The sequence below is a fragment of the Eriocheir sinensis genome, chromosome 8 (genome assembly GCF_024679095.1).
Source record: "Eriocheir sinensis breed Jianghai 21 chromosome 8, ASM2467909v1, whole genome shotgun sequence".
Taxonomy (NCBI): domain Eukaryota; kingdom Metazoa; phylum Arthropoda; class Malacostraca; order Decapoda; family Varunidae; genus Eriocheir; species Eriocheir sinensis.
Genome location: NC_066516.1, coordinates 10,435,102 through 10,450,134, shown reverse-complemented (window position 1 = coordinate 10,450,134; position 15,033 = coordinate 10,435,102).

Below are 15,033 nucleotides of genomic sequence, written 5' to 3'. Positions count from 1 at the left end.
GGAGTCGGGGCGAGAGCGCTGGCCCCCGACTCAACGGCACTAATTAAGACTTGTGGCTCCCCCCGGTAGAGCACTCGACCTCCTTCCTCGCCTGCCTGGCCGTGCCTACTTAAATTTCGCTTTGCTCCGTCTCTCCCTTCTCCTCTCTCCCCCCACTCTCGGCGACGTGCGTGAAAAATAGTTTAGGAGTGGCGAGAAGTAGTGGGAGGTTAACTTGTACCCCCCTCCTCCAGTCGCCCAGGGGGAGAGCTAAGTCTATTTCTTAAGCTGCCTAACTGCTTCTTTTCTCATCGTCTCTCCAATTAGTGACGAGCATGAAGGATGACCGGAACGAGATGAGGCACAGAGAACGTATAAGAGAGAAAGAAAAACTCAATAGCACACGGGTTATGAAGATGATTTTGAAGACGACATCTCAGCGATACCACAGTCATCTAGCTACCTCTCCGTGTGTTCATGATTTTTCCTTCTAATGCTTAAACACTATGGCTCGCTTCATTTCGGTCATCCCTCATCCACGCCCCTCATCCACGCCGCTAATGGCAAGGACGGAGCGAAGTTCTGTGTGTCGGCAGTTATGTGGGGAATGTTTGTGTGTCCGTGTGGCCTTAATTTCTTGGTACTTACGTGTCCACACAAATAAAGACGATGGTATGCTGAGGGGCGTTCTGGAAGTCACGTGTTTTCGGGGGTGAGATAATAGCCTCCTTGGTGGTGAGGTGAACGTGTTGGTGGTGTTTCTGTAGACATGACTTGCAGCTTCCTTCGTCCTTGGGTCTGAGATTATGTTCCTTAAGTGGTTTGTAATTGTTTAATGAATTTAGTGGACAGTTTTGTGAAGGGATGTGATGATTTATTTTATTTTATTGAGGAAGTATGTATATGTTGTCAAGTTCAGATCACACTATGCAAATTGTATGCGTGTTACCTGTTATTCTCATCGGCAGGTAAAGTTTAATTAACACCACATTTTACCACTCCAACGTTACCAGACTGCCGTTCACTTATTTATCATCTGCACCATTAATACCACTTTATTTTAGGAAGACACGAAAACCTGAAGGAAGAGCTTGAGTATTTGCGATGAGATTTGCTGTATTATCCTCGGCTAAAGAGTTTCAAGGTACGAAGAAAGTCGGAGCGAAGGCGTTCTGTTTTCATTGCCTTAACTTTTGAACCTGCTTAACAAGTTTTCGAGTCAGGCTGTTATTAAAGAAAGCGCGTCGTAATTGACTTTTTTTAGTGTTATATCTTGTCTAGTGAGTGTGTGTGTGTGTGTGTGTGTGTGTGTGTGTGTGTGTGAGTGTTCGTTCGCGCGCTATGGCTACATTCCGTTGGCAATTATGAGGTAAGTGATAATCCCTGAACGTTTCCCCTTTCGAAGCGCCTCTAACACACAACCTAAGGACCTGTAATTGCATCGGACTTAATACACTAACATATTCCTCCTCAATAACACCATCATCGCTAGTTTTATGAGGCAAAGGGTTTAATTTTTACCCAGGAAGAAGTTTTATCGCCAAGCTCTAATGATTTTCTCTACATAAACCTCAAACTTTAGCGGCGGAGAGAGAGTACGTAGATAGAGGCGACAGGACGCGAGTTTAGGAGCAGAATCGTCCAAGTTGTATCCAGAGGCGGCATTAAAGGAACTTCGGGACGTAAAATATGAAGTGCGACTACTTGCGTTTACCAGCGAACGGCGATGTAATGGAATAGCTTGGCGCCGGTGTTCCTTCGCGGTGTGTGGAAGGGAAGGAGGAGGGGAGTGAGGGCCGTAAACCGATCTTGGGTCCAACTGTGAAGAGAGAGAGAGAGAGAGAGAGAGAGAGAGAGAGAGAGAGAGAGAGAGAGAGAGAGAGAGACAAACATTAGGACAGACGGACAGACAGACAGAGAGACATACAGACGGACAGACAGACAGAGAGAGAGAGAAAGGAAAGTTAAAAAAGTCTTTGAGGGCTTGCAATTATCCGGCTCGAGAATCTTAAAATCTCAAAACCGCTCGGTAATTTTTCCCGTGTGCAGACCTATTGGAATGGTAAGCTGTTGTCTATGTTGGATTACGTTGGTGGTCGACCCAAGTCCCTTCGTCAGACAGGCTGATTATTTTTCATAGTGGCGCCGTAATTTTCATGTTATGCTTGTCCCATGCTGCCGGCCGGTGCTCCTCTCGGCAGAAGTCGCTGGGATTCGACTGAAGGAATCTTGTACAGCATGTGGGTAATCTTGTGGAATGGATGCAAATAGGCAGTTGGCGGCGGCGGGATTTACGCCCACGACTTCGCGACCGTGAACCCGTTGCGTTGACCACTGTTCCACCGCCTGAAATTCAAGTGAAATCATTAAACCATTAAACATATTTCATTCCATTGTAATTGTATATATTCATGCAACTTTTGCTTTTCCTCTGAAATGATTTTGATTAATCGGAAGCAAAAGTATTGCAAAAAGCAAAAGACTTTTTTTCCATTTTACATACCAGTTTATCTATCTGTTTGTAGATCCACTCGCATAATTCTTTTTATCTATCTATTACTGTGTCCATCGGTATAACACACACACACACACACACACACAGACAGACAGACAGACACACACACACACACACACACACACACACACACACACACACACACACACACACACACACACACACACACACACACACACACATAACACACACACACACACACACACACACACACACACACACACACACACACACACACACACACACACACACACACACACACACACACACACACACACACACACACGCACACACACGCACACACACACGCATTAGCAAAACCAGAATCGTCCAGCAGATAAAGTAAATCACGATAACGACACGGCGCACCTTACGTCCCCCGAAAGGAGGGTCTGGATAACGCACCTTTAGCGCAGCTGCTGCAAATCACGCCCGAGTCGACCCTGAAGGCCACCCACCTGCGGCCGAGGCTCGGGGCAGAGAGGAGTAGCGACCCGCAGTCACGCACGCACCTTCCGCCCCCCGCTGGCTCCTGCATTATGCCTGAACGTAAATTATGACCACTAACCCCACCTCCATATGCACACAATATTAAAGAACCGGGAGGAAGGTGATAATATTATCCACATATAGGTCATGAGATAATGACCGCCCATGCTCGATGCAGTCACCGTCACCGTCGCCGCCTTTTGGAGCCGCGTGTGGGTGTCTCTGGGAAGGCCACAGAGCCGCTCCTCCCCACGTGAAGGAAATCGGGGATAAAGCCTAGAATAGTTTCCTGAGCGGCGCCTCGAGGGCCTCTGCCCGTAACCAGAAACCAACTTGATGCAAACCCGATAATTACGACAGCTCACCAACGGTCGGCCAGATATGAAGCCAAGTTCCCGGTAGTGCGCGGCGTCGCCCTTGATGTTGATTTGACCCGCAGACTAGTGGCGAGAGGGGGATTGTAAGGGAGCAGAAGAAATGGGTACCACTTAAGCCATTTGCTTCTCTTAAATAATTTTACGGTTGTCATTAAAACGTTATGATCATTATCACAATTATTGACTGATTGTTTCAAGGAACCAACACCAAATGCGCCAGATCAGCACGTTTATTGGCTTAACGATGAGGAGAAAGCGTCAGCGGTTATAGGCAGCGGTGTGGGGGAAGTGTACTTAGCGGGGCTAAAGAGCTCATTTTCCGAGGCTAAAGAGGTTGGGGCGTGTTGAGTGTGGCGGGGAGGGCGGGGGGAGGATGCATATAGGCAAGGGATGGGCCAGCAAAGAGGTGGGCTTGGATGAAGTAAGTTTCCGCACATGATGTATCTGGCACACCGGCTTATATGAGTCGTGCAGATCATTGACTAAGATGCGCCACTTGACTCCTAAAGGCACGTTCTGCCGATCGCTTGGCATTTGTGGTAACGGAGTTAAAGAGAATGTGTGGATAAAGGACATTTAGAAGTGCCGAACCAAAGAACTGGCTAATTGTGTTGGTTTCATCAAGAAAAAGGAATATTGAAACTAAGTACGTTTTTTTATTTAGTTGCCTGAACTATTTCTTTCTTGTATTGGAGTTTAATGTCAAGTCAACGCTTTGTTTAGCTTACCGGGGTTAAGTTGATCGGGGTTGAAGGGGCCCGGAATGACTGGTTGTTGGATTGACCTGACCTGCCAACATTTTTTTTCTCCAAAGCTCCAAAGTTTGAGAAAAAATATTTGGAGATATTATTGTCTCAAGTACTCTCTAGCAGCTTTAGCTTTTCGGAGAGGACAGGCACTGCGGGACTTAATCTTGCCTTTTAAAATATGTTAGTGGAAACTTAATGAATGCACGCAAATTACAGAGGCAGAGGCAGGGAAACACGGATGTATATGTGTTGCCTGACCGTGCCCGGAAAGGAATGGAATGAAAGTCACGTTGACACGCACAACAACTATTAGGGAAAATTCTTTCCCACCGAATTTACTTGTAATAATTTTCGTCGTGCAGTGAACATTGGAGCAATAAAATAATTGTCTGCTTATTAATAGATACACATGCTAACTGATTACGATGTTATTACTTGCTTGCTTGCTTTTTTTGTTTGTTTGATTGATTGAGTGAGTGATTGACTGTGTGTGTGTGTGTGTGTGTGTGTGTGTGTGTGTGTGTGTGTGTGTGTGTATAACCTTTTCTATTACTATGATATATCCTGAAACAGCTGCATCATGGCTCAGTGCTTTGATGCCTTGCCCTCATCGGGAGTACATGTCAGGTGTGTGCTAGTCCTTCGTGAAGGAACGTGGTAAAGTTTTATATTAGTACGTCTGGGTTTGATAGATTGTTTATTGGAAGTGGAGGAAGGGCAGCGGGAGGAAGGGAAGGCTGGGATTAGATGAGGCGTCTGCCTAACACAGCGGTCCATAAATCACGCCCGAAGCAACAAAACACTTAACTGCTTCGTTTTCCAGGTAGAGCGTTTCTTTCCCGTCGCACGGAAGGCTAGTGTTCCTGTAACGACAGCCCTACCAGGAACCCAGCAGCTTGGCGTCTGGCGAGGCTGGGTACGACCATGGAGGCGGGGTAGAGGTTGCTTTGTTTATAGGCATCGGAGCGCGAAGAGACCAATGGTGATCTGCGAGTCCATGTTGTCACTGAGGGTGGTTAGCTTGTGGTCGGTAGTGGGCTCGGGGTGATAATTTGTTTTGGTTTTGCTGTGTTTGGTGTTGATTTAGTGTCGTATGATGTCTTGCTTAAATTTTCGTTTAGATATTTAGATGTGTGGAAATATTTGTTCGCGAAATGCAATGAAAACGCGAAAAAATACCAAGCTCAAAGTGTCACTACTACTGCTACTACTACTACTACTACTACTACTACTACTACTTGTTTTACTTCTACTACTACTACTACTACTACTACTACTACTACTACTACTACTGCTACTATTACTACTACTTACTATTAATGATAATAATTACCTTACTTAATAATACTAATGATAATTATAACTAAAAATAATAATTATTATTATTATCATTCTTATGATATAAACAACATTAATGATGATTATGATAAACATTTATAATAATATTGATTATCATTATATCAATATAGTAATGACACTAACTGCAACAAATATAGCCACCCAACGCCTCAATTTTGGCTTCCTAGTAGTTGGTGCGTTTTCTCTTACATCGTCCTTCCGCTCCTTCTCCCTTTTCCTCGTCTTCATCTTATGTCTTCTTATTCGCCTCATGCTCAACGTCTTGGAGAGAAAAGTGCAGGAAATGAGCCTCTTATAAGCCGGCGTTGCAACGGTAAACGCCGCAGGAGACGTCAACAGGGGCTCACTGGGTAGAGCACTCGCCTGCCATCCTGCTGACGAGGGTCCAAATATTAGTATTGCTTACCGACTGGATCCGATGTTTCCTCCCTCATAATGGGTACTAATGGGTACTCTTCCAGAGTTTCCAGTTTTGTCAAAATAGAGAAATGTAAGGAAATGTACGCACCACTAGTTTGAATGTTGAACTGAACCCGTGAAGTCTTCCCATAAAAAAAACGAGCAAGTTTTTTTTCTTTCAGTTAAGCAATTTTGACAATATTTTTCTTCTTGTAGTAAGTTTTTTGAAAAGTTTACTTTAACGCCGTGAATCTTCATGACTACCTACCTCAGCGAGGCAGAAATGTGCTTAAATATTTGTTTTCCATCAGGCTCTACTTTCATATTTCCATTCCCCTTTTCTCTCCCCTCCGACGTTTCTCCCCTCTCCCTCACGCCGTTCACGCCTCGTCCCTCCCTTCACTCTTCCCCTCCACACACCTTTCACACATCTCTTCACACGGGCTCAGCCCCGACGCATTCCATTTTCTTTTATGAGAAAGTTGAACACTGTGATGTGATCATTATTGAAGTAGTGTTTACTCATCACCCCAGTTTAGATTTGACCCAGAACACAACCCTTTAAGAAAACCCTTCATTGCAGATGCTTAAACACCCCCTTAACATATCCCCTTAGCACAGTACAACAGCCTCTTGACACAGCCCTTTATTTCAGCCCTTTACCACATTGTATACGGCTTTAGTTTTTTGTGGCAACCTATTTAATGAAAAGTTTACCTTAGCAAACGTAAATCATGCCCACCTACCTCAGCGTGGCAGAAAATGTACTTCCTGTTTGTTTTTCATCAGGATCTACTTTCATATCTCCTTCCACCCAGCTGCGAATCGCGGGCCCAGAATCGATCCCGGTTAGGGCAGTCGGCGCTCAGCCCACCGAGCTGTTTATCCTCCCTTTTGGTTCGTCGATAATTGGATACCTGGGGGAACCTGCGAAATGTAAACTGTAATAACCTGAATGCCACGTGTTCCGTCCGTTCTGGGTAATGGATTTCAATGTACCTCAGACTCAAGGGATAGTGTGACAGAGAAGAGCACTGAGGCCACGCACAGCTTTAGCGTATGTCCCCAACTTTACCTTTACCTCACTCTCAAGAGCCAAATGACGATGAGAGATGACGAAACGCGCAGCTTACCATTTGTTCCCCACTTTAATCTCACCATAAATCTTAATACAGCTTGACACACTCTCTTACCAAGGCTCCTAAATACAGTTCCGCCCTTCCACAACTCATTCCCAGAACACAGTCAGCACCGCCTTGTGTTTACCGGCTGCCTCGTCCCATTGGCTCATTTCCTTCAATTAGCCGCCAACGGTCTTCCAGCAACCAATTTGTCTCGCGGATCATTGCGTGCGGGTCGTGGAAATTAGCTGCCTCCCAAGAATAAAGCTGTGCAAGGAATGATAATTTGCGTCATTACAGTAATCAGTGACGTGTGTTTATAAGCAGAGGGTGAGAGGACCAGTAAGCTCAGCATGTCTTGCTCCTTTCCTGGTACGGCGGGACAAGCGAGGACATCAGGTTCATATCATTTCACTCACCTCTCTGACGCGCCATCAACTCGAGGGCAACAGACTCGCTTGACAGAAGGAAAGCCATGCACCTTCCCATGCTGTCTGTGGCCCATGGTCGAAGCTGATTCTGATGCGCTCTCGCAGCCATCTATGTGTAGACAACGGTAGAATGGTCACTGCTTTTACTCCAAACCTTTTACTTCTTTTATTGTTGGGTCGCCTCCGGTCTGCAGTGTACACAGGCAACGGATATGCTGCAGGAAGCTTACGTCGTCTATATGTAAATCGTATTTAGGTCACTCCTTGGTATGTTTATTTTTGTCTGTCCCGATCGCTTGTCAGTGTATATCGCTTCTTCGTGTATAGATTAATGTTAGAGCTTATCATTTGTTGCTGAAACGTTACAGGATTTGGTTGTGCATATTAACTGTAGTACAAGCCACGAGTAGGTACACTATATGGGAACTCTCACCTTCAGCCACCAATATCAGCGTTTAAACTACGGTACCAGGTGCAAGTGTTGGTGTAGGACAGGCGGTCAATTTAGTGGAGGCGATTCCCGTTATGGTAACTGGAGGCACTGCACTGAGCGTAAGCGGAGACTCGAGAAATGTTTTACTGTACGGCACGCCAGCTTTAGTATCGCCGTGTTTAATCGATTCATCGTAATTAATTTGATCCCGTGCAGGAACGCATCCCGTAGATTGCAGTTTAATGACCCAGCATTTGACATCAATTATTTTGCAAATACTATATATTTAAATTCTATTTCACGCCATGTAATACGGCCTGGTGGATGATAAATAGGACGAGGCTGTTAATTATGTTGATGGATATTCACATTATGGGCCAGTTATAGGTTCATTATCTGCCGCACCCTTGCTGCGCCTCCGGGAAGGGGAAGGAATAACGGGGCGGACGTCCGTCGCTGAAAATTACGGCAGACCAAGTTTTGCCTCAAAGGCACGTCGCCAAAAGTTGTATTTGTTGCTTGAAAACTTGCTTTTACTTTGTCTCTCTGACTGCCGCTCGGAATTTTTATTTCATCGCCATCTTTATCAACTGGCGCCCCGCGCCGCCAGCTGCTGCCGGACGCGGTCAACCTTGTGGGTCAACTATCTACCTTGTGACGGAGGCAGCTGTCTTTATTCACGTGTTTAGATTTTTGGGGGATGAAATACCGTGAGTTCAGTCATTCTGGCGAGATCCTTATTATGGCCGGCTAGATAGTGAATGTTAGCAATTATCTAACCTAGATAATTTTTTTCCTAAATCTACCTAGATTCTAGGTAGATTTAGGAGAAAAAGAATATGAAGTGAAAACTTGCTTCGGGAACACGTTGATTAATATGTTGCATCATCACTACGGCAGCGCGCAGCAGAGTTGAAACAAGGGACCCAGGACATTTTAGATTACTAAATTGTTTCCTAACAAGATTCGATGATATCATGAAACAAGGACAGGCTACACAATTTTAGTCAAACTATTACCGTAATCCTTATAAATCAACCACTTTATTTAACCACTATCTTGTTTCACACATTGTTCGTGTGTGTAATATGATGCTAGCAGTAAGGGGGGAGGGCATCCGTGTGGTATTGGTGCATTTATGTATAACAAGGGACTTCCTCACACGCAGAGCTTAAAAGGTGTATTTGGGGAGGAACGACGGACGTTGCTGAATCCCCGCCTTCTAGAGACATTTTGAGTAGCTTGCGTTAGGTTAGTGGGTCTCTCAGCAGTACTGTACCCACACCACTAGACAGCCCCTGAGTCACGCCGAGGACACCAGGATAAGGCAGGAAGAATCAAGAATAAAAACAACGCCCCCCTTCCGTCAGCCCCTCGCCCATCTTTTCTTTGTCTCCCTCATTACCCTCTTGACTCCCGCGTAAATCTTTCCTTCCCTCATTTCCCCTCGCTGTTAGTCCCTCCGCCCACGTCCTTCTCCAGGCGCCCCTTCTTCCTTCCCTGCCGTTAATCGTTTCCATTTCTCCCTCACTTACTCCCCCTTTCCCTTCCTCCCTCCCTCCATCTTTCCCTCCCGCCCTTCCTTCTTTCCTTCCTCCCGTGATGGCGTCCCTGTTTTTTGTTGAGAAAGCGTATTATTTATTTTATGATTTTGATTGCCTTCTCTTTTTTATCTTTTCTTTTTCTCACCTTATAAATTTCATCCAACTTTTCCTTCTCCGTCCTCCTCCTCCTCCTCCTCCTCCTCCCTCATTTTTTATCTCCCTCTTCCTCTTCCGTTTCCTCTAGTTCTCTGTTTCCACATTCATATTGACTTTACTTTATAGCTTTTATTTTTCTTCTCTTCCATTTTTCCTTTTCTTCTTTTTTTTTTGCTCCTGTCACAAAGGATTCTCTATCTGGTATGTTGTATTGCTGTTCTGTTATCGTTGCTTTTCTCTTATTTCCTTTTCTTCCTCTTCCTCTTTGTCTTTCTCTGCCTCCTCCTGTTTTCCTCATTCCTACTTACTCACTTCCTCTTACTTTTCTACCTCATCTTCCTTTTCCTCTTCCTCTTTGTTTTTCTCTACCTCTTCCCGTTTCTCTCTTTCCTTCTTCCTCATACTCTTCTTCCTCATCTTCCTTTTCCTCTTCCTTTGCCTCCTCCTCTTCCTCCTCCTCTTCTTATTTCTCTTCCTCTTCCTCTTCGTCTTCCTCTTCCTCTTCTTGTCAGGGAGACAATGTGATGGCCTCTTTCTCTTTCTCTTACTTTTTCTCTTCCTCCTCCTCTTTCTCTTCCTCTTTCCTCTTTCCTCTTTCCTCTTCCTCTTCCTCCTCTTGTTAGGCGGGTCTTGAGGTGATGGCCAGGTAGGAGTGATCAGGTTAGAAGGGTTTAGTACAGTGGAAGGAGGGCGGCGGAAGTGTTGAGATTTGTGGAGGCGCGGGGAGTGGCGGTCAGGGGCACGGGAAGGCGATAAAAGAGGAGGAAATAGGATGAGGGAAAGGAGAGGGAGGAAGAGGAATGGAAGAGTGGGAAGAAGAGATAGAGGTGGCGGTAATGGGAGGGATGGAGGGGGATGGAGGTAGGGAGGGAAAGTGTGTGAAATGTGTTTTAAGACTTTCATCGTCGCTTCGGAAATTGAGTTTATACGAGTCTGGTGTGTGTGTGTGTGTGTGTGTGTGTGTGTGTGTGTGTGTGTGTGTGTGTGTGTGTGTGTGTGTGTGTGTGTGTGTGTGTGTGTGTGTGTGTGTGTGTGTGTGTGTGTTTACTAACTTGTTAAAGTGCTTACCTCCCCATGAATACATAAAACGTCTATACATAAGTAATCTTCAGAAACAAAAGAAGTCTAAAGTGCAAATTTTTTTTTCGTTTATTCAGCGCTTTTTTTGAATTGCAAAATAGAAAAAAAAGCGATTTCATGAATAAATTTTGATTGACTTTCCGCCGAAAAATGAACTGCGTTACATTTTTCTTATCTTAGGCTCCCTCGTAGGCGCGTTAAATAAATGATGAAGGTATGCGGGTCATCATCTCTCACGTTCCCTTCCTTCACTCGCCATGCCTCGCCTTCCCTTCCTCCACCCCCGGCGCCGCTCATCTCGTCCTCGCCGCGGCTGTCGTCCATCACTCTCCGCGGGGCAGCATTCTTGAAACTCGGCTCGCGGCTTCTCTTTCTAAATGACACTCTGATGGGCTCGTTCGCCGCGCATTCTTCTTCCCTGCCTCGTCAGTTTTCATTGTGTTGATTGAGGTCGATTCTTCCGATCCTTTTATGCTTTTCTTCCGTTGACTTTCTTAAGGTTTTGAGCCTGACTGTGTAAATAAATGTATTTCTTGTTTTCATAAATAATTTAATTTGCCGGCGATCTATAGTTTCAACCACGCATGTACCTTAACAAATGTATAATGTGTTAAATAGTGCATTACTTAGCATGATGTTTACTAAGGTCTATTGGACGAAGAGGCGAAAGGGTCAAACAATTCAAGCGAGGCGATGCTATAAACATTCACCAAAGGAACAAATTTACTGCAGAAGTAGTAAACGCGAAAACGATCTCATCTTATTAGAATCGTATTTCCCGTTACTTGTTTGCGTCAGGAGTAAAGTGAATGTTCTCGTGCTTTAATATGCTCCGTAGGTCACTGAAGAGCCTTGCAAACTGAATAGCTCACAAAGCAGACAGGCTCGTTATAAGGTAATAGATTTTATGTTACTTTATTCTCCATGTTTGTTTCCACGTTTCCTCTTCCTCCCTCCTCCTCCTCCTCCTCCCCCCCCCTCCTCCTCCTCCTCCTCCTCCTCCTCCTTTTTATATTTATTCCATATTATCTTTTTTCCTCCTCTGTCCACTCCTCTCTTTACTCTCCTCTTTTTCCCTCCACCACCTCCTCCTCGTCCTCTTACTTTCAATTGTTAGTTTTTTGCTGATCAGAAAGTGGAGCAAAAAGGATAATTTCGTGGAGGTGAGGAAGAGGCTGATAACTTCATCTTTATTGACACAGAGCGGCCGGTCCTCTCACGGGGCGCGGGACCGTGGCAGAAGCAGACCAAGTGGCGGGAGGTGAGGGGCTGTGGTGTTGGTTGTGGTGGTGGAGGTGGTGGTAGAGGTGGTGGTGGTTGTGGCGGCAGAGCGTAAAGGGCATTGGGAAGGTAGGAAAATAAAGAGGAAGCATCAGGGCTGTTTAGTTTGTCTTCTTGGCATTCTCCAATACATCTGGTGTGTGTCTGTATAAGAGAGTGAGAATGAGATAGATAGATAGATAAATAGATGGGGATAGAGAGTGAAATAGATAGAATGATACAGATAGATAGATAAGGAGAGATAGATGGATAAGCCTAAGAAGCGTTACGCAGAAGAAAAAAATTGGTGTGGCTATGAAGATATTGATGTTTTTTCCTCGGTCACAGAGCATCATCCTTGACAGAGAAATATCTTGTTGTACTATCAAGAATAATAGTAGAGGAGTATAGGTGTTTAACCCGTGCACGTTCAGTCCGGAAACCAAACCTACGCGCTATGTATGGTGTCGCTATGTGGTTAGTGATTCATCCGGCGTCCCATACCTCCTTTTCTAACCATTAAAATGCGGTTATGTATCGTTAACAGAAAACATTTTGCCAGTAGCCATTTATGTCCTAATTAATAAAGAAAAGATTCATCGTTACGTGTTCTCAAGGCGTCTGCTGTGATGGGGTAGATGCCAGGCTAAACAATTCCCGCGGCACTCTGTCTCGGGAGGAGTGTGACGTCCTCGAGGCGAGTGGCTGTCACTTAGCAGAAGACGGAGGGCGAAGAAGTGGGTTGCTGGGCGCGAGGACGAGGACGGAGGGCGAGGGAAGGAGTGGGTTGGTTGCGGGGCGGCGGGATAATATATGGTGGGAAGAAAGGGAGACTCAAGATCGTAGGAGGGAGAGTAGGGCAGTCAGCAATCACGGGTTTCTATCAGGGTAAGCGGAATCCTAACCAAAAATACAGGAATCATGTCTCTCCTTTCGCGTTTTACTTGCATCTGTGAAATTACGACCGTTTTAAATCATCCCACCTTTTCTCAGCAATCTTTTTCATCTCCTCCGTGTTCCCTCTTACCTTATTACTTTCCTCTCCTTGGCTTCCTTCTCTTCTCTGCCTGCTCTTCTCCCTTCGTCCTCGTCTCCTCGTTTCTCCTTATCTCCCGAACCCGACTTTAAACTCTTATCTTCTCACCTTTTAAGCTTCTTTTCTCGACGCCTTTCCTCTATCAGCCCCCCTCTCCTCCCCTCCTTCTCCCTTTCCTTACACTATTTATATCCACCATACCCTCATATCATTACAGCGTCCCTCCTGACCTTCCTCCTACTCCTTCTACCTTTTCTTAACCCCTTTTCTCTATCCTCCCTCTCTCCCTCTTTTATCTCCTTTTCTCTATGCTGCTCCTTCTCCTCTTCTGTCAGCCCCTTTTCTTTATTGTTCCTCCTCTCCTTTTCCTCTTTTTATTAACTCCCTTTCTATATTTTCCTCTCTCTTCTCCTTTTCTTAACCCTTTTTCCCTCCCTTCCACCCTCCCCTTCTCCCTTTCCTCACCCTAGTTATAACCAACATGCTCTCTCATCATTATAGCGTCCCTTCTCCTCCTCCTCCTCCTCCTCTCCTTCTCATTCTTGTACCCTTCGCCCTCCTCTTCCTCTTCTTCTTCACATTTCGCATCATCATTTCTTGTCCTCGCCCCTCATCTTCTTCTCCCATATCTTCCCTACAGCAGTTCCTTGATCACCTATTCTTTCCCATGATTTCTACCTCTCCCCTCCTCCTCCTCCTCCTCTTCGCTCCTCCGCTTTATTTTTTTTCTTCTCGTCTTTCAACAGCATCTTCACGCTCTCATCATCACGGGCGCATCTTCCTCTTATTTTGGTATATTCACTCCTCTTCCTCTTAGTTCAGATTGATGAGGGAGAGAATCTGTCGTATTTCTTCACCTAAGGGCAGAGGAAAATGTGTGGAAGAGGAGGAGGAGGAGGAGGAGGAGGAGGAGGAAGAAAAGAAGACAGGTGGAATTTATAGAGGAAACTGAGAGGAAATACATAAAGGAAAGGATAATGAGGGAACACACGCACACACACACACACACACACACACACACACACACACACACACACACATACACACACACACGCACACACACGCACACACACCGTCAGCCTCATCAGCGCCGTCTCCGAGTCTCAGGTCGCGGCGGGTGTCAGCGGGGCGCCGTCAGCTGCTTCCGTCAGCCACAATTTGCTGATAAATATGCCGCGGCCACTGTACCCTCCCCCCTCCTCCATTACCTCCTCCTCCTTCTCCTCCTCCTCCTCCTCCTCCTCCTCCTGTTCCTCCTTCTCCTCTTGATCCCTCTCCCCCGTTACCTTCGTCTCCGTTCGTTCCTCCTCCTCCTCCTCCTCCTCTCGATCTCGATTCCCTATTACTTTCTCCTTCGTTTGTCCCTTCTTCCTTTTGTTTCTCCTCCTCCTCCTCCTCCTCCTCCTCCTCCTCCTCCTCCTTCTCCTCCTCCTCTTTCTCTCCGTCCCTCTCCCCTCTTACCTTCTCCTTTCGTCTCTCCTCTTCCTCCTCCTCCTCCTCCTTCTCCTTCTTCTTCCATAAGCATATATTCTTTTTTAACTCTTCCCGTTGCTTCCCTTCACCTTAACCCATTGTAGTGTAACCAGTTTTATTCTCTCTCCGTCACTCTCTCTTCATTTTTTCCCCATTGCCTTGTTTCTTGGGTTCACTCTCCCTACATATGTATTTCTTAAGGCATGAATTATCCTCGCGTGAAGCGGGTGGAAGGAGACGAACGTAGGAGAAGCTGTAGAGAAAAGGAAGAGGAATGAGACGGAGGACCTGGGAGAAGGTGCTGAGGGGAGCGTAGAGATGGATGGATAGTAAAGGAAGGGACGGGAGAGGAGGAGGGGAGGGGGGAAGGAGGAGAATGACACGATAATGAACGACTTCTTTATACACTCCTTTTTCAGTGTTCAGGCGAGGGATGAATTCTGTCTCTTCTTTATAATCATACTTACTCACACTCCACCCGAAATTGCCCTCCACCTTAAATTAACCTCCACCCGAAATTAACCTCCTCCCGAAATTGACCTCCACCTTAAATTGACCTCCACCCGAAATTAACCTCCATCCGAAATTGACTTCCATCAGAAATTGACCTCCATCCGAAATTGACTTCCGTC